This window comes from Crocodylus porosus, unplaced genomic scaffold, assembly GCF_001723895.1.
Source record: "Crocodylus porosus isolate Cpor-Errol unplaced genomic scaffold, CroPor_comp1, whole genome shotgun sequence".
In the NCBI taxonomy this organism is placed as follows: Eukaryota; Metazoa; Chordata; order Crocodylia; family Crocodylidae; genus Crocodylus; species Crocodylus porosus.
The window spans coordinates 10,386,955-10,405,121 of NW_017728923.1; the positions used below are offsets into that span (position 1 = coordinate 10,386,955).

The following is an 18,167-nucleotide window of genomic DNA, read 5'->3' on the forward strand; positions in this document are numbered from 1 at the left end:
TCTTCATTATAACCTTTCAGATACTAGAAAACATCTATCTTGTAAGCCCTTTTATTATCCTAGTCTCCAAACAAAAGGTACTTTGTTTCTTCAGTCTTTCCTCATACAGCTCTTCCCAACCCTTTAGCACCAGTGCATTTCTCCTCAATTACTGTTCTGAGTACATTTCTGTGAAAGTAGAAATATGCTTGTGACCATGCACACACCTGTTATATGGCTTTAGTTATAGACTAAAGGGAAAAGTTTCAGAGTTGTTTATCTCTCATAATTTCACCACAGGTACAGACAGACGAAACACTGAAACCCTTTAATATGCTGTTTAATACACGAGTGTCCAGAGACAATAGTCTATTTAGAACAGTTTAACTCTCCTGGAATATTTAAGAAATATAGCTGGATAATCAATTATTTTTTTGAAATGGTTCTCCTTGAGCTGGTTCAGTGTTATGTGCGGACACCAGGCTTTCTGTGATTAGTGTCAGGTCAGTCCTCTAGGCATCCCATACTGTACCACTCCTCGTCCCTCCCTGACACAACAACTGGGTACTTTGGTGCACAGCCAGAACTCTATTTTCTGAACCTATATTGCCTACATTTGACCCATTACACACCATCCCAAGCTGATTTGGGTGGGTGGGGAAGCAGATAGTCAGGTATGTAGAGGGGATACCCCTGCTTTTGACTTCCCAGGGTGCTTGGTGCTCTACAAACTGCTCAATATTTTTGCATCTTTTAAACAGAACTTTCCGCAGTTTCATCCTATTGGTGGCAATTGACCAAGCTTCAGGGAATCCCAGTCTGATAAGGGCTGCGAGAAGTGGCCAGGTGGGTACAGGGAGTAACTCTGCTTCTGCATTCCCAGGGGACTGCCCAAGGTCTCTTCAGATTTTAAACACTTTTCCTCAAACCACTGGTCAACTTTATTCCATGTGTAGCAATTGATGCAGACACTTTGGGCAGCCCCCTGCAGCTCCCAGCCCCCTGGGAATCCAGAAGTAGGGATATTCCCTTTACCTACCTAACTATCCTTCTTTCCACCCCAAATCAGCCTGTGATGCTCCCAAACCTGGTCACTTGCCAGAAATGCAATAAATATGATAAGATGCTTGTGGGGGATATGCTGCATAAAAGCTGGGGAGACATTGGGCATCCTCCAAAATACCTAGCTCCATAGGAACCCAGAAGCAGGGATCCAAGCAATGCCCTTCTCCCTCCATCATAATAAGGCCATTCTTGTGGAAAGGCTGCTTAAGGCAGTAGCCTGAGCCAGAAACTTTAGGCAGCCTTCCCCCGCCCCACAAGCACCCAGCCTCCCTGAGAAGGGAAAAGCAGGAGTCCAGGTAGCTCTGTCCTAACCAGTTTGGGTACCTTTTAACTCCCAAATCAGCCTGTGATGCATTGAACCCTAATACATTGCTAGGAGTTGAAGTAAATTGGTAAGTGGCTTGGGGGGAAAGTGTCCAGCACTCAGGATCCCAGAAGCAGGGGTCTAGGCAGCTCCTCCACACACATACATCTGGGCATCTTCATTCAGGGTACCATGATGCTGATTTTGGTAAAATGCTGGAGTGATCTCTCTTGGACTCAAGGTTAATGAGAAGCAAGAGAGGAAAATTGCAATTGCAGATCATGTCATTGTCTTCTTCCTCTTCCTTGGCATCCAGGCAAATATGGCCTTCCTGGTGGATTGAGGACTACTGAGGAAATTGGGGCATTTAACTGTGGGGCATGCTGGTGACATTTTAACTTCTGCTGCCTGGTGTCTTACACCAGCAGTTCCTAAAAGGTAACTTAGAACTCTTGGCAGTTTATGTGCAGAAATCTCTAGGGGCCTTGTTTCACCGTAATCCTGGGAAGCTCCCGGAGCTCTTAACCCCTGGATTGTCCACACATTAACACCTTAAAGTGGTTTTAAGCACTTGTTATGCAGCTCAAAATTATGCCACTCCAAGGTGGGATTAGTTCTGAGCCACACTACCCTGCTCCTGTTCTATTACGTTGTGGCCACTGCTTGCCGATGTGCTGCCCAAGTTCAAGTCTTCCAGTATCCCATGATTTCTCACACCCCTGCCTGTAAAACAGGTATGGAAGCCTGTCCTGGTTCACCAGCCCTGTAGTGGGAACTCACAGCTACAGCTCCTAGTCTTATCCTGGCTCACCAGGCTTTTAGTAACAAGTCACATTTGTGCATGTAGGGGACAGTCAGAGAAAGTTTCTGGACTAAGGATATGATTGGTTCAAACTCGAAGCTAGCAATAGCACCAATCAATATTTGTACAGCTCATGACATAAGTGTCACAAGGCCCTAAGCGGTGGCAGTTGTGAACTGGTTCCCAACCGCTCACTGTCTTGGAACCATTCAAGTGTTATGTCTGTTTGCACCCAGCATGTCCTACAAAATGTGTTGTTTCTCTTAAAGGCCCAGCTCATGAAATGAAGAGATTGCACGCAAATCTCATCTTCCGTTTTTATTTATCTCACCCACTCTCTGTTGTTGAGAGAAAACACAAACGTGACATGACCTATGGCACAGAAGCAGGAAGACAAATGAAAAGAAACCCAAACTTATGATTTTTTTTTAAAGCCTTCTGATTTTAGGGTATCTGACAAGTTTTTTGAGTGCTCCTGGTTTGGACACACAACATCTGGGAGCATTTTCAAAAGGTGAACATTTGAAAAGGGCACAACTTAGTAGGTTCTGATTATTATGTGTTAACAAGCTGAGAATGATTCAAATTTAGCCAAACTGCTCCAACTTCAAGATTCCCTTATCCAGGGTTAAAGTTGGAATGGTTTTGCTAGGTATGAATCATTTTAGATTGTTCACACACAACAATTAAAATGCACAAGCTGCTGCCTTTGTGAAATATTCCCCCTTTGGAAGGGCTCCAGGCATTCATAAGTCCATACTCTGAGCCTTCAAAAATGTTGTCAGGCACCCAAAATAATGCCATACTCTTAGATCCGTCATCTTAAAACTGGGAATTTTTTTTACCCTCACAATTCCTATTGGAGCGCTGCTTAAAAATCTCTGCTGATGGTAGAAATGTTCTTTTCATTTCATTGTAAATTTGTGCATAGTCATCAGTTATTTTGCTTTTGGGAGGTTTTTTGGCGGAGGGGAGGGGGAAGGATTTGGATAGCTTTTATTCTTTGGCTTCCCTCTAGTGTTTATTGCCCTAATGCATTTATAGACAGCAGTCTTATATTTTCTCAGCTCCTTGCCCAAGCTCTTCTAGTCACCACTTAGAATACAGACTCTTCATTCCTGCAGTCATTCTAGTAGCCCTTCTCAGCATTTGTTTAAATTCAGTTGCTTAGGCTACGTTCTGATTTCCGTGAGTGGGATGTCAGTTCACTAAAAATGTATGCATTTGCATGTCCAGCAGGCTTGTTCAATAAGAAAAAATATCCAATAAATATGTAAGAATGTTTAGTTTTTGTTTCTTTGTATTGGGTATAGGATCCACTTCATTTTCTGCCTTGAAGTGTTTCTAAGGTAGCTATTGTCATGATCGGATGGGAATGATGGAAAACCTTAGATATGTATTTGTTTATGGTGCACTAGTTTGCTGCCAGAGGAACTTGATGATGATGATAATGTTTTTATTTTACAACATTTTGTTCAGTATGTGCAGACAGTGAAACCATTTTCCCACCTCAAATGAATCAGTAGGAAAAATGCATTCCAAAACAGCACACTGGTAGTAACTTTTAATTGTTAGGGTAATATTGATTGAAATGTTTTTTCAATATTTGTATAAAAGTTTGTTTTACCTTTTGGGTTTGATTTCATGTGTGAATTCAAATTAATTTTTCAGGAATGGGTAAGAGTGGCAATATTGTGCAGCATTTATTTTTTTGTTGCTGCTTATTTTTAGTAGTTGTGGTAGTCCAAGCCTAAAAAACAAATAATTCCTCATTTGAATTCATATGTATTAGACCAGTAGGAGACAGCCATCTTGGGAGAAGTGTACCACTTTGCATGTCAAATATTTTTCTGATTCTCCTCCTTTCCATTCACTGTGGAAAAAAACTTAAACTGACAGTTTAAGCAATGTGGAACCTCAGTCTCTTGAAAAGTTACTGAAATTTCCAGATTGTTTTGAACCAGCTCAAATTTTATGGCAGACTGCATTGCAAACAAATAAATGGAACAGAAGACAATGGTGGAAGATTGAAAGCCATCACTAATGTTCTTTAGTTAATAAATTCATTATTATTTATTGGAAGAGGAGATGACAAAGTTTTTCAAGAAAGCCTGTACTAGTATTGAAGATGCAATGGTTGCAGCTTTCTGTTGTAGTATTAAGTTTAGATTTGCTTTAGAAAACTAGAGCTAACTACAGCCAGAAAATAATCAAGAGCATGCCATAATATTACGTTCACAACACAAAGAAGTGAAGATACTGTATTTACTCAAATCCAGGGTGAGGTTTATTTTTCCCCAGTCCCTGTGAAGAATAAATGTCTCATCTGAGATTTGAATAGGCTCAGGGCTGAAGCCAGAGCTGAGCTGCCACCACCTTAGTCTGGGGTGGGTCATGTGGTAGGGAAGATACTATGCAGCGAGGAGCACAGGGTAGACTGTGTGGTGGGAAGGGGCACACGGGGAAGTCCTGTGGTGTATGGCTTGAGAGGAGACCAAGCAGCTTGTGCTTCCCTCCCTCTCCTCTGCTTCTTACCTGGCCTAGGGACAGAAGGTACATGTGAACTGGTTTACGTGATTGGAACTGGTTTAAACTTGTAACAGAACAGAAGATCAGTGCACATAAACTACTTTCAAAATAGTTGAAACTGAGTTAAGATAAACCTGGATGGAAGTCGTATCAGACTTAACTGATTTAGGTCAAACCAACTTCTGTTTCAGATCCCTTCCTGGCTGAACTTAACTTGCAGTCCCCTAACTGGTGGGATGCTTTGCATCCCTGGGCTATGCTGTCTGCTTCAGTGGAGCAGGGACTGTTCCGCCTCTGCTCCTTAGCCTGCTTCCAGCCTGTGTCTATCAGCCCATAGGGACAGGGGAACAGACCCCCAGACCCTTCTAGCCAGGGTCTAAGGTAAGCAGATCTGGGATTGGGAAGGAGAAGAATTCCCCTCAGCTCCCTGGGGCTGCCCAGGGCTGGGGGACCTTGGGCTGCGGTGGAGGGAAGCTCCAGTGCTCCCATGCTGGGCTACTTGGGCAGACACCCAGCTGGGAGTCCTCCCTCCCTCTTTTGGCAGCCACTGAAGCAATCAGCAGCTGGGAAAGGGGAAGGGGAAATTCCCCTCAGCTCCCCAGGGCTGCCTGGGCTTGGGAACCCATGCTGGAGGAAAGTATTTGAGGGGGATGCTCCCCCAAGCTAGGCCAGCACCCAGACAGGGGGATCCTTCCCCCCCTGTGGGGAGGACAGCAGGGGGTTGGAAACACTTGGTTGGGCTGGCAATGGCCAACAGACTGCGAGATGTGCTCTAGCATCCCCCTTCTACTGGCCTGGGTCTGTGCAGGCCTCCCTCTGCTTTTCCCAATTGAAAACTGAATGTCAGTTTAAAGGAAGCTTAGAGGAAGCTGCCTAGCATGAGTCAATTCAGCCTCAGGCTTTTTGACTGGCTGGACTTAGCCAGGCTTAGAGCTGCTTCTGTTTGGATGGGCTGGGTAGGACTGGGGCCAGGACCACTACTGCTGCCGCCTGTGCTGTTGACTACCCCTGCTGACTGCCCTAGAGCTAGACCAGAGCCAGAGCTCCCCTAAAGGTAAGCAGTGGTGGACAAGCAGGGAAGGGAAGGGCAGAATAGGCACTGGGGATCAGGCACTGGGGGCTCAAGTGCAAGAGTGACGCATGGTAGGGGCAGACATAGGCATGGGGGCAACAGCAGGGCAGGTGGGAAAGGGGGCAGGCATGGGTGGGGGCAAGTGATAGGGAAGGCAAAGGGTGGAGGTCTAGCTGCTTCGCATTGCTGATACTTAGGGGAATTAATTTAAGATAACCTTCCAATAATTAGATTCTGTACATAGAATGATAATTATCAGGGTGGCAGGGTGGCACCTTAGAAACTAGCTCATTCAGAGAAGCATAATCTGTCATAGGTTTACGTATTGTTCGGTTGTTTCAAGTGTATAAGGATTAAGGTTATGGTACTGATTGTATTTGGATCAATTTAAAATAATTAAGGTACACAAGTGCAACTTTTGTAGTACAGTCCAAACCTGAAATTAATGTAACAGGTTATGTCCTGCTTGGTAGGCCTGTATGAGTAGGCAACTATTTGATTTGGCTTTGAGTCCAGCCGGTTTGGATGCCAGGGATCCGGACCAGGTTTCCGCTTCAATCCGGCCCAAGCGGCTCCGAAGATTCAGAGCTGCCTTGGAGATCCAGCTATAGGGTATAATGGGGAATCAATCAAATATCTATAACTTTGTTGTTTTTTGTCTGATTTAGATGAAACTGGCAGGAGTGGTAGCCTCTGCTGAGAGCATGAAACCTGGTGGGGGAGGAGGGGGCTACTGCAGGCCTGGCTGCTAAGCTTCTGTGTTACCAATTACTAATTAATCATGATTCACTCAGGGACCAGCTCAATACAGAGTACCTAGCTACAACATAACGAGTTAACGAGCATGGATTAACACCTACAAAACTACAGACTAGGGAGAGGAAATAATCAATACAGACAATCAACTGCCCCAAGACAGACACAGTCAGTTGTACAGGCACCCATGTCATGAGTTTGTCTGTGAGCAGCTCGGGGTGCAGGGCCGCAGAATCCGCCTGCACCGATCTCCTTGGCAGCTGGTAGGTTTCATAGTCATAGCAGGGGCTAGCAGGCCTGCAGCTTTCAGCCCACTGCGGCTTAACACACACAGTGTCACCCATGTCATGTGTTTTGCCTGTCAGCAGCCAGAGATGTAGGGCCCCAGAAGCTAGACTCCCCCTGCACCTATCTCCTTGACAGCTGGCAGGCTTCGTGGCCTCAGCAGGGGCCACCACCCCTGCAGTTTTCAGCCAGCTGTGCTTTAACACACACAGGGTCATCTATGTCATGAGTTTTGCTTGTCAGCAGCTTGAGGTGCAGCTCCCCCAAACCCCAAGCTGATCTTGAAATTTGGCAAGCTTTGTGGCCTCACCAGGAGCCACTACCCCTGCAGTTGTCACCCCCTTGTGGTGTAACATGTACACGTGACGTAAGTTTTGCTTTCAAGAATTTGGAGTGCAGTTCCCCCCAAATCCCTACACCAAGCTTCTTGAAACTTGGCAGGCTCTCATGCTCTCAGCATAAGCTACCACCCCTGCAAGTTTCATACAAATCAGAAAAAAACAAAGTTATAGATATTTCATTGATTCCCCATTATACCCTATGGCCAGATCTCCGAAGTGGCTCCAAAGCTTTTCTGAAGTGGTTTGGAAGGTCTGAACCACTTCAAAAAGCCTAACAAAGGCAGTGCTTTGATCCGGACATGGTGCTTCAGACGCCGAAGTGTCCAAAGCTTCTCTGGATCCAAAGCACAGTCTGAAGCCTCGCACAGCCCTACTGCTTGGTGGCTTTTTTTTTTCCCTTCAATCATATTAGCTCAGTCAAGTAAGCTTAACATGATTGAAAATCCTCTCTTTTCTTTTTCTAAGATGCAAGGTAACATGTGTGAAGCTGTGTTAGCTGGCTGTACATTTAAGCCTAGGTTCCCCCGTAGGCTGAAATATGGCCAACTAACTGAGCTTCACACATGCTAGCCCACATTTTAATAGGACCTTTCAATCATGTTAAGCTGACTTAGTTCAGCTAGCAACTGAAAAACACCCTTTTCCACACCAAGACTAGGGCCTTGAGTGATTAGGTACCACAAAATTTACTTTGTTTTTGCCATTTATTGAGCTGCTTTGATTGGATATCTGAATATACATTAAAAGTGATATGCAAAGTGAAAAACGAAGAAGCAAGAGAGAGACAGAGAAAGAGAAGGAGAGAGGAAAGTGAATAAACAGAATTAGAGAGAGATTACAGATACTCCAGAGAGTAGGGCCAGGATCCAGAATGACCTGAATACGCTGGAGAAATGGTCCACAATCAGTCAGATGAGATTCAGCAAGGACAAGTGCAAAGTCCTGCACTTGGGATGAAAAAAAAAAAGCCAACAACATACTGGGTTGTCTTATTAAAGTGTCACTTGCTAAGTGAAGGAAGTGATTCTTTTGCTCTATTCACCACCGTTAAGGCCTCACTTGGTGTACTGTGTCCATTTTTGGATGTGGACAATTTTAAAAGAGTCCAGTTCAGAGCAACAAACATGATCCAGGGTCTGGGAGGAAAGAGTTAGGAGGAAAGGCTGAAAAAACTAGGGTATTTAGTCTGGAGAAGAGAAGACTGAGGGTAGATTTGAAAACAGTCCTCAAATACCTGAAGGGTGGTTACAGAGAGGATGGAGATGGGTTTTTTTCTGTAGCTATAGGAGACAGGACTAGAAGCAATGGCTTCAAGCTGCAGAAGAGGAATTTTAGGTTAGAGATTTGGAGGAGGTTTCTGACTGAGGGTGGTCAAGCATTGGGACAGGCTGTCCAGAGAAATTCTCCATCCTAGGAAGTTTTCAAGAGCAGGTTAGATGGACACTTGGCCAGCGTTACCTGTAAGCTGCGTGGTGTGTGTGGCTGCGCAGGCACAGCTGGCAGCGTGGCATGAGCATGCCTGCATGGCTGCGCACACCACACAGTTTAGAGGGAATGCTGCCTTTGGCTGGCATGATTTAGTCAGGGATGATCCTTCCTTGAGCAGGGGGTTAGGCTAAATGACCTTGTGAGGTCCCTTCCAGCCATATTTTCCTATGATCCTCTATCGCTATGTCTTAACTCATCTTGTAGATATTCTCTTGAGAGAAATCTTGTTGTTACATAGTGTTTACATTTATTATAGGATGGATAATTTGGGACTTCTATTTAATGTGGTGATCTATCCCGATATTTTTAGATTTTCTCTAGCTCTTCAGGTTGGAGGAAATGGGGAGAACATCAGAATTATGATGTGTGTGTATGAGCAAAAATAAAATAAAGCACCTTTTATCAGGAACATGTATAAACATAGTCCGAAAAACATGAATCTGAGTTTGACATTTGAGTAAGAGAACTTTCCCAAAGGAACAACAACACAGAAGAATGTACCTGAGCCATTTCCTCAGTACTTTTGGTTGTCAATGAATTGTGGATTTTTCAGAGGGCATCTTGGCTGATGACTTGGCTGGAGAAAAGGAAGAGGTTTTAAATTTATACTGGACCACAGATCCTTCAGCCTTGCAGGAAAGTTGTAGCTGATTACTTGAACTCTCCCTCACCTTTTCTCAGAAAGCATCTCAAATAAATATGTAGACTTGCTCATATAGGTCCCCCATTGTGCTACTTGCTGTACTTATTTGGAAATAACTTTCCTTTTCCTAAATAAATAGCATGCCCAAGGTTTTGTAAGTGTTTAAATCTGTTTCAGTTGAATTGGTCCATTACTGGTTGAGACTGACCCTTTTGGAAAAGGAACAGTCATTCACACCACATGCTTTGAAAAGTATGGCCTGTGTTGTTTGGAGAGATGCCAGGATACCTGAAATTAAATGATTCATTAAGCATCTCTCCACTGCTAACTTTTAAGGTAGATTAAGGGGGCAGACATTGAAGATATCTCACTAAGGATCATTAAAACAAGGAATTCATGGATATTAAATACATGAGCATTAGGATTCTTCACATTCTTCCTCCATTTCTTTGTAACTGAGCCTTTTGAACACAGTCTGTGTGAGCCTACAAGAAAGTCCATTTCAAATTCATTCTGTTTTGGGGCTGTATGACTCATTTCAGACATTTTTGGGAGGGGCTTGTAGGTTTTTCAAGGGAAATATGTCTTGGTGTTTACAGTATTGCATTGCACTGGACCACAGAAGAAAAGCAAGGGCAAAATCGTACAGTTCAAAGATGCACCTTTCTGGAGCCAGCTCCAGAAGGTGGTTGTATGGAGGGAGGCACAAAGCTGTTTTGTTTGTCAGGCTGAGTTTGACAGGTCATTCTCTTTCATTGATAAGCACATGGGGGAACATCTGATTCAGCAAAGTATTTAAATACTTGCTGAATTATATGTAAGTGCTTAAGACCCATTAAGTCAAAGTAATGAAGGCACTTAGTAGTTTTACTGGATAGGGTTGATTTAAAGATGTAATTCAAGTTAAACATGTGTTTTAAGGCTTTCTTAAATCAAGACCTGGAAGAGCAGAATGCCTTTTTGTTTCTACTTTACAAGATGTCTCTTAACTTCTCAGATTAGATATTTTTGTTCATTTGTCTTGGTTTATTTAACTCTCTTTTAGTTCAGCAAAGTAGCTCCCAATCTGTTCCTTCACAGACCAAGGATTATCTTTATTCAGTACTTCAATGGGAATAATAGGAGAGAGAGAAAAGTCCAGCAACTACTTTATTCCTTGCATCTGAAGCTGTGGTTGCTCAAAAGAAAACTCTTTCCACCTCTCTTCACATAGGAGAGGGCAGGGGAAAGATAGGGTTTCAGTAGTGCTCCTCCTCTCTAGTCACTGCTGGATTTTGGCTACATTTTGTCCTCTTTTAAAATGACCTCCTTTTGGATTATATGCTTTTCATATCTCCAGGGTTGTGACAGGGATATTGTTTATGAGATATCGAACTACATTTTCAGATTTGAAAATGTCATACTACCACCATACCTCTACACATAGCGGATAACTTGAGTTAGCATCCAAATCTCTTTCTGACTTGTGTGGCAGCTCCTGCTATCCAAATGACAAGCAACATGAAAAAGCAAATTAATGCAACAAGTATAGCAAACTTCAGGGGAAATGGCAGATCTCCTTCACTTTTAAAATAGTTCCTCAGGGATGGCTGTTCCCCGCTAAACCCAACTCATCCCTTTAGCTACATGTAATGTCCAGATGAAAATCTGACAGAATCTGTCTTCTCTCAACATCTTCTTTCACTTGACTGGAAGTGGGGCACGCTCATATTCTTTCCTCTGTTTCTCTCTGGCATTCTTCCTTTTAAGCACGTATGCATAATAATAGTCTGTGTACCAATAAAAATGAGAGTTACATAACTCTTTCATACTATTTCTGTTGTTTAGGTTTCGAATGATTTCTTCTGTTCATATTTTGGGAGCATTCCATCCAGAGATGTATTTCTGACAGTAATTTTATAGGCTTCCGTTCCTGTATGAATTACATATAGATACACATATACCTATATGCTATATAAATTGTGTGTATATACTTTTATCATACCGATCTGCAAGGCAGCTGAAAATACCATTAAACAAATAACTACACACATATATATACATCTTCATTTCATTTAAGGACAGTATCCACTATCCAGTGTGAGAATACAATGTCCTTTTCATAGTTTCATAGTTTGTAGGGTCAGAAGGGACCTGAGCAGATCATCTAGTCTGACCCCCTGCCATGGCAGGAAAGAATACTGGGGTCAAATGAGGTGAGAGCACCTGTAAATAGTTCATGCACCACTATGAGAGCTATGATTAATACTTGTTTTTAATGGAAGCTGTCTCTTGGGCTCAGTTCATGCCAGGGTACATTGTAGTTAAATAATTATTGTGTGATATGTAAATTAATCAGTTCTTAACTATTTTTAACGTGTTTCATTTTTATTATTGGTGTTTGTCCAGTTTTTATAATCCTTTGTGTGTGCTTGCAGAAGGATATGGTGAACTGGTTGTAGTCGGATCCAGGTTAAGAAGTCAGTAAACAGAGGAATTGCCTGGGGCTCCACTAAGCTAAGTTAGTGCAAGTCATCCCATATTTTGTTTGCTTGTTTGTTGATTCTTTATTTCCTCTGGTGGGAAGAAGGACGGGCCCTGCCTGGAATCCCCCTGAGTCTAACAATGACTCTCTTCTGAGCGTTACATTTTGGCTAGTATTCTAAACTTTGCCACAGACTTAGGAGATTACTATACACAGTTTGCTTAATCACTCTACTGTCTTGATTTCACCATTTGCTATGCATTACATATATTATGCAATTAACTGTTTGGTCACGTAATAAATTTAGCCCAAACACATGGGCAAAGTAATTATCCCATGATAAAAATGACTATCCCGCTATAAAAAGAGCCAACCACCTATCAAGTCAGCATTTGAAATCTGTAACAACTTTATAGCTGATTTCTATCCATCTTAAATTTGAACATGTATCAGGGCCCTAATATTTACCACAAAGGAACGTGCTTAATTAAGACGTTAAAACTGTTGTTTTCTTTCCCTCTATATTACTTTTATTTTCTGGGTTTTTTTCTCCTGGGTACTGGATATGCAACCTCCATTTTGGTTTTGAAGGTGTTACTAAGCCAAAGCAATTGTGCGTGCAGCAGTTGCATATACTGTGTTAACAATAAATGTGTCTTGTAGATCACCAAACCTGGGCTTTGGCAGACAGCTAGTTAGATGAGTTCCAAAGGAAAATGCCTTGTAAAAATAAAACCTATCATGATTTTGAGGGTTATTCTAGAAAGCTGAGAGGTGATCTTTTGGCCAGCTAGAAACTCATCCGAGGGGGACAGCAGAAAATAAGGGATATGATGTTTACCAGGGTGCCCATCGGGTAACTAGAAACAATGGCCGCAAACTGAAGGAGAGCAGATTTAGATTGGACATTGGGAAAAAAGTCCTTTCCAGGGAAGCTTGCCAAAATATGGAATGCGCTTCCAAGGGAGGTGGTGCTATCCCCTTTGTTGGAGCTATTTAAGACGAGACTGGACAAACACCTGGCTGGGGTCATCTGACCCCAGCACTCTTTCCTGCCTGGGTCAGGTGGTTGGACTCAATGATGTAATAGGTCCCTTCTGACCCTAAAATCTATGAATACATTAATCAAAACCCTGTTGAGTGATCTCATCTAACAAAGTTACTGTAGACTTACAATTCATGCCTCTGTAACTATTAAACTTTCTTTCCACTTTGTCAGAATTGAATTTTAGCCAGGTTTGGTTCTATCCAGGTCCCTGCCTTAGCAGAAAAAAGTACTGAAACTATAGAATCTGCATCAGGTGGCAAAGAGCTATAGAGCTGAGTTAAGTCATTATACTTGTGATACTGAAGCCCCCAAGCTATGTAATCTGCTGCCTCTCACCCCCAGTGATCTTGCATACAAATGGAATGATGAGGATAAGGAAACATAATGGGCTTGTGACTCTGCAAGTGAGAGTCACTACAGAGGATGAGAAGCCTTTCCTTAAGGATCTGAAAGATGAATTAGGGAAGTAATAAAAAGGTGAATCCATTACTCTTACAAGATGCTCACTGATGTTGAAGGCTGCTGCTGTAGTAAAATATAGGTAGAAAAACTTGGTTACCCCATGACAAGTTTTTCAATCATATAATTGCTCCTGCCTCATTTTTCTCAGCATCTTTAATGAATCGCATGACTGCATGTAGCAACAGTGAAAGTCATGGTGATGCTGCCTTGGTAGTTCTTAAAATGTTCATGTCCAGCTTCTTCCTTTTTTTGCCTGGCTGCCAAAACCTTTTTGAGGCACTCAAGCTATAAGTGGGATATAGACAAAGATGTAAAGAATTATGGAATTTAGTATGGAATTTGTACAGGCAAGCAAATGGCGTATCTCTAGTCTAGGGGATTTCTCCCTGCTGGATTGCTGCAAATAATAGAGATGATACACAGCTGGTTGCAAGTGTCTTATATAATGGAAAGTATTAGGCAACCTAAATATAAAGGTCACTGACGTGCCATCTATGATAATAATTTTTGTCTGTGCAGATAAATTTAGTTTAGAAAACTGATTGTATATTTATTAATTGCTAAAAATGTGCTCTGTTTCTAGATTCACTATTGTAAGTTGTAAGTTACTAAACTGTACTCCATGAAAATAAATATTTCATCGCCGAGTGACAGACTTATGAGCTAATTAAAATCTCAGCAATGAAAAGAGTGGTGCCATTAGCTCTATTCACAGAACTGTGAAGTGTGCTGTTCCTCATTGACTCATATGAAGTTAGTATAATGGAAGTGAGTAGGCAGGCTTATTAACAACAAAATGTTGGTTTAGAATGAGGGGAGCTCATTTTTGCTGAGATAGCAAAAGGTAAATGAAAGCACCTAGTTGGTTTGGGGTACTGTGTGGTCAGACAGTAGTGTGTATGGGGAGAATCTCAAATGTGAACAGTATTTGCCAGCCCAGCTATACTGTGGAAATCACCCTTTCTCTGCTCTCAGTGAAAAAGAGAGATGTTGGCAGTATATGAGATAGATAAGTCAAATTACTTTAAATTGTGTATCTTTTGAGGGAAGTGTTGCAACATCAGTGACTCAAATGCTAGTGGTCTAAATCCTCACAAAAATATTACATTGCTTAAATATTTAATGATTATCCTTCATCATTCATCCTACTTGCTGTGTCTTTTGTTTACAGGCAGCTGCTGTTACAAACCATGTCCCTATCAGAATGGGAAGGAAAGTTTCTGTAGCAGACAGCAAATCTAATTGTGGAAATGGCTATGTTGGGCTTTCCACCAGATAGTCACCCCTTCCAATCGAGGGATCAGTTCCAAAGAAGCCACATTTCTGATCCCTTATGACAGAGGAACATGCTATATTACAATTCTTGGCATCTAACTAAATTGTTTAAAGATTAATCTGCCAGTCTCTAACATTTTTCTTACGGGACCAAGCACTAAAATATCTACCCAGGGTTGTCAGGCTAAAATATTCGTGCAGCAAAGGAAATGATATAAAAGGCAAGAATGAAGAGCACTTGAACTTCTCTGAAGATGTACATTCTCTTGCATAGATTTAAGGGTAGTATTAAATTGAATTATTTTCCCCACCCAAGACCAGGGATATGCCGTACATGAAGGAAGAGCTGCTGTGAGAGCACTTTGGAAGGGAGTGAAACATAAATTGTCTCCTCCCTGCCTTTCTGTAGCCTAGTGCTAAAGTGCACAACACTATCCTTTCTGTAGAATCTTTCTAGGGTCTTCAGGGATCCTGAGAGGAAATGAGAAATCTATGGCCATATACACATGTTTAGTTTCTACCAGGAGAATCATCATTCTCCTGATAGAAACCAGAAGTCTGCAGATGTTCAAGATTTTTCTTCCAGAGCAAAAATGGCAGCTCGAGGAGAAAAGTAACCCTACTACAACAAGGTAGAAATCACTTCTGGGAGAGTTTCTCCCAAGAAACTGAAAGTCTGCATATGGAAACACAGGGCTAGGAATCAGGCTGCGAGGGACCATGAGACAAAATACCCACCAGATTCTCATACCTGAGTCCCCTGAGTAAGAACTGGGCAGGGGGCTTTGCCACTTACATGCATACTTTGGTTTTTCAAAGATTGCATAGATTTTAGGGTTGGAAGGGGCATATTAGATCACTAAGTCTGTCCCCCTGTACTGAGCAGGAAAGAGTGCTGGGGTCAGATGATCCCATCCAGGTGTTTGCCAAATTTTCTTTTAAATACCTCCAAGAAAGGAGACAGCACCACCTCCCTTGGAAGCACATTTGATATTTTGGCAACCCTCACCGTAAAGAATTTTTTCCTGATGCCTAGTCTAAATTTGCTGTCTTTCAGTTTGTGGCCATTGTTTCTAGGTACCCCAATGGGCACCCTGGTAAATATCGTATCCCCTATTTCCTGCTGTCCCCCTCTGATGAGTTTGTAGATGGCCACAAGATCACATCTCATCCTCCTCTTGCAGAGGCTGAAGAGGTTCAGGTCCCTCAATCGGTCCTTGCAGAGTTTTTTCTGTAGGCGTTTAACCAGACACGCGGCCCTCCTCTGCACCCTTTCCAGGTTATCTGCATCCCTCCTGAAGTGCAGCACCCAAAACTGGACGCAGTACTCCAACTGCAGCCTGACCAATGCCGCATAGAGGGTAAGTATCACCTCCCTGGACCTGTTTGTGATGCACCTAATTATGCAAGAAAGAGTGTGGTTAGCTTTACTTATACTTCATCACATTGGCGACTCATATTCATTTTGGAATCAACTCCAACTCTGAGATCCTTTTCCTCAGTTGTGCTACTTAGAATGGTACCTCCCAGGCTATGGGAATGTTGATAATTTCAGAGCTGAGCACAGGAAACAGCACTGTGAACTTCCTGTCTACTTCTCACCTGACAGCTCCCAGAATGAAAAATGGGCAGGGGCCAACCTCCCCCAGAATGGGAGGACTGGAGCAGCCCATGCTTTCTCCACCCAGTCTATGGAGGGCACAAGAAAAGGGGGCCATTCTAGACAGAATGTTTATACTGGTCCTTCTCCCAGAATCATTTCTAGCAGTAGAAAGTTTTCCACTGCTAGAAACAGATGTTTGTACATGGCCTCTGACTGCTCAAGTAGGGTACACTTATGGAGAGAGAAGCTCCCTGCCTGGGAGAGTACTGGGAGAGTCACTGATTTTGTAGATACGTCACATAGTACATTTTCTGAACTAACCTAACTCTCTAACCTAATGCTTTTGGGGAGGGAATCCTTGGAAAGATAGCCACATAAAATTTCTAGAGCCACCACCTTCAGGTTTACCAGAAGGAAGAATTAGTTTGACTATTATGGACTGCTTTTTTCAGTTTTAAGGGAAACATTGGATCCATCTTCTCAATTTGTTACAGGGTTTATTATTGTTGTTGCTTTTATTTCAATAAAGTAACCTTTTTGAAGCAACTGTATTTATTAATGTAAATAGTCACTTCCTCAGCATCCAAGATGAGAAGTGGTACCATGCTTAAATTATCCTCCATATTTTTTCCAAGTGATCACACTGCAACTACACAAGCAGGCATATTTAGAGAGCAGCATAATGGCATAACATACGTACCATAATATCTGCAGGTTCATGAATCTCTTGTTTTGGGTTATTTGAAATGAAAATGAAGTAATCAGTTATCATTCTATAATGAGAAGCAAAAAATTCAAGGAAATAAACTCTTATTTTAAAGGCAAACTACATTCATGGCTAAATACAGATAAGTCAGAAACCTTTGGTCAAAAAGCAACAGTAAGATATTTCTAGCTTAAGACTGTTATCTTTAATGCCATTTATCAATTTTAATTTTATTTGTGTATAAGACCATTGAGTAATTCTCTGGTCTGCCATGCACAATACAAGACTTAGAGGTACTGTACAGTACCTTTGGACTTCACAGTAAGAGCCACATTTTGAAATATTGTGGCTAATCTAAAGATATACAGTTCAACAGAAAAACAAAACCAGTTCCAAATATGAATAAATGATCTGCTACTTAATATGTCAGTGTATTTGTCAGGCTGATAACATTAGGCTCAGCTGCATTCAATTCTGAACCTTGCAATATTTGAAGTTTGATATTGTGCCTCACTAAATTTAATACATGGACCTCAGTAATAGAGGAAATCACTTTAGCACTTGGCAGTTTGTTATGCTGTATAAAATTGACTGCCCTGCAAATACAATAGCGATAATAAAAATTGTGGTCAGTAGGGGGGTGTAATGCATTTTGTAGCTTCAGTAAAGGTCCAGATGAAATTTATTGAGATTTTTGCCATTTGGGTGAGGATCAATAGAGCTTGGTTAATAATTTGTTGTGAGGGCACCCTTCAAGGATATGACATTTTACTTGAAAACTTTGGTAATTTTGAAAGCAGACCTGGTGATAACAATGTCAAATCCAAATGCATCATAAACATAGATTTTCATGTTCAGTCTCTGAGTGTGTTTATCTTGACAGTGATTACTGTTTAAATCACGCAATATAAGATGTAGTCAGTTATTGATAAGTTTCCATATACTCTATAATTTGATTCAATGTTTAATTTTTGTTTATAATTCATGATTTTATTATACCTCTTTAAAAAAATTAAGCGTAGCAGACTTCCATTGGTGAATTTTCCTAATTGTTTTCTGTCCTAGTTAAACAGCCAGTATTTAAATGTCAATTAATGTTTTCTCACATTTATGATCTACCTGAGTGCTTTATAATTTAATCGCAGGTTTCGCTCACAAAGTACTGAAACAATGCATAATGTTTCTCAAACTCTGACTCCTATTTATCACTCATCATTTTAAAGCACAAAAAGATATCATGTCACAATCAGATTTTTCAGGCTGAACAATTAACAGGTTTCATTTGAAATGAATCTCTTAATGGTCATTTAAAAAAATACTAACTGGTGTAGTAAGCATGACTAGT

The 18,167-nt window shown here is 41.7% G+C and overlaps 1 protein-coding gene across 2 annotated transcripts in view; it reads left to right on the forward strand.

Annotated features, from left to right (window-relative positions):
- The window catches only part of RBFOX1 (RNA binding protein, fox-1 homolog 1), a 1,970,253-nt gene that overhangs the window by 1,377,165 nt on the left and 574,921 nt on the right, over window positions 1-18,167 (forward strand). The gene's annotated exons all lie outside the window — the stretch shown is intronic.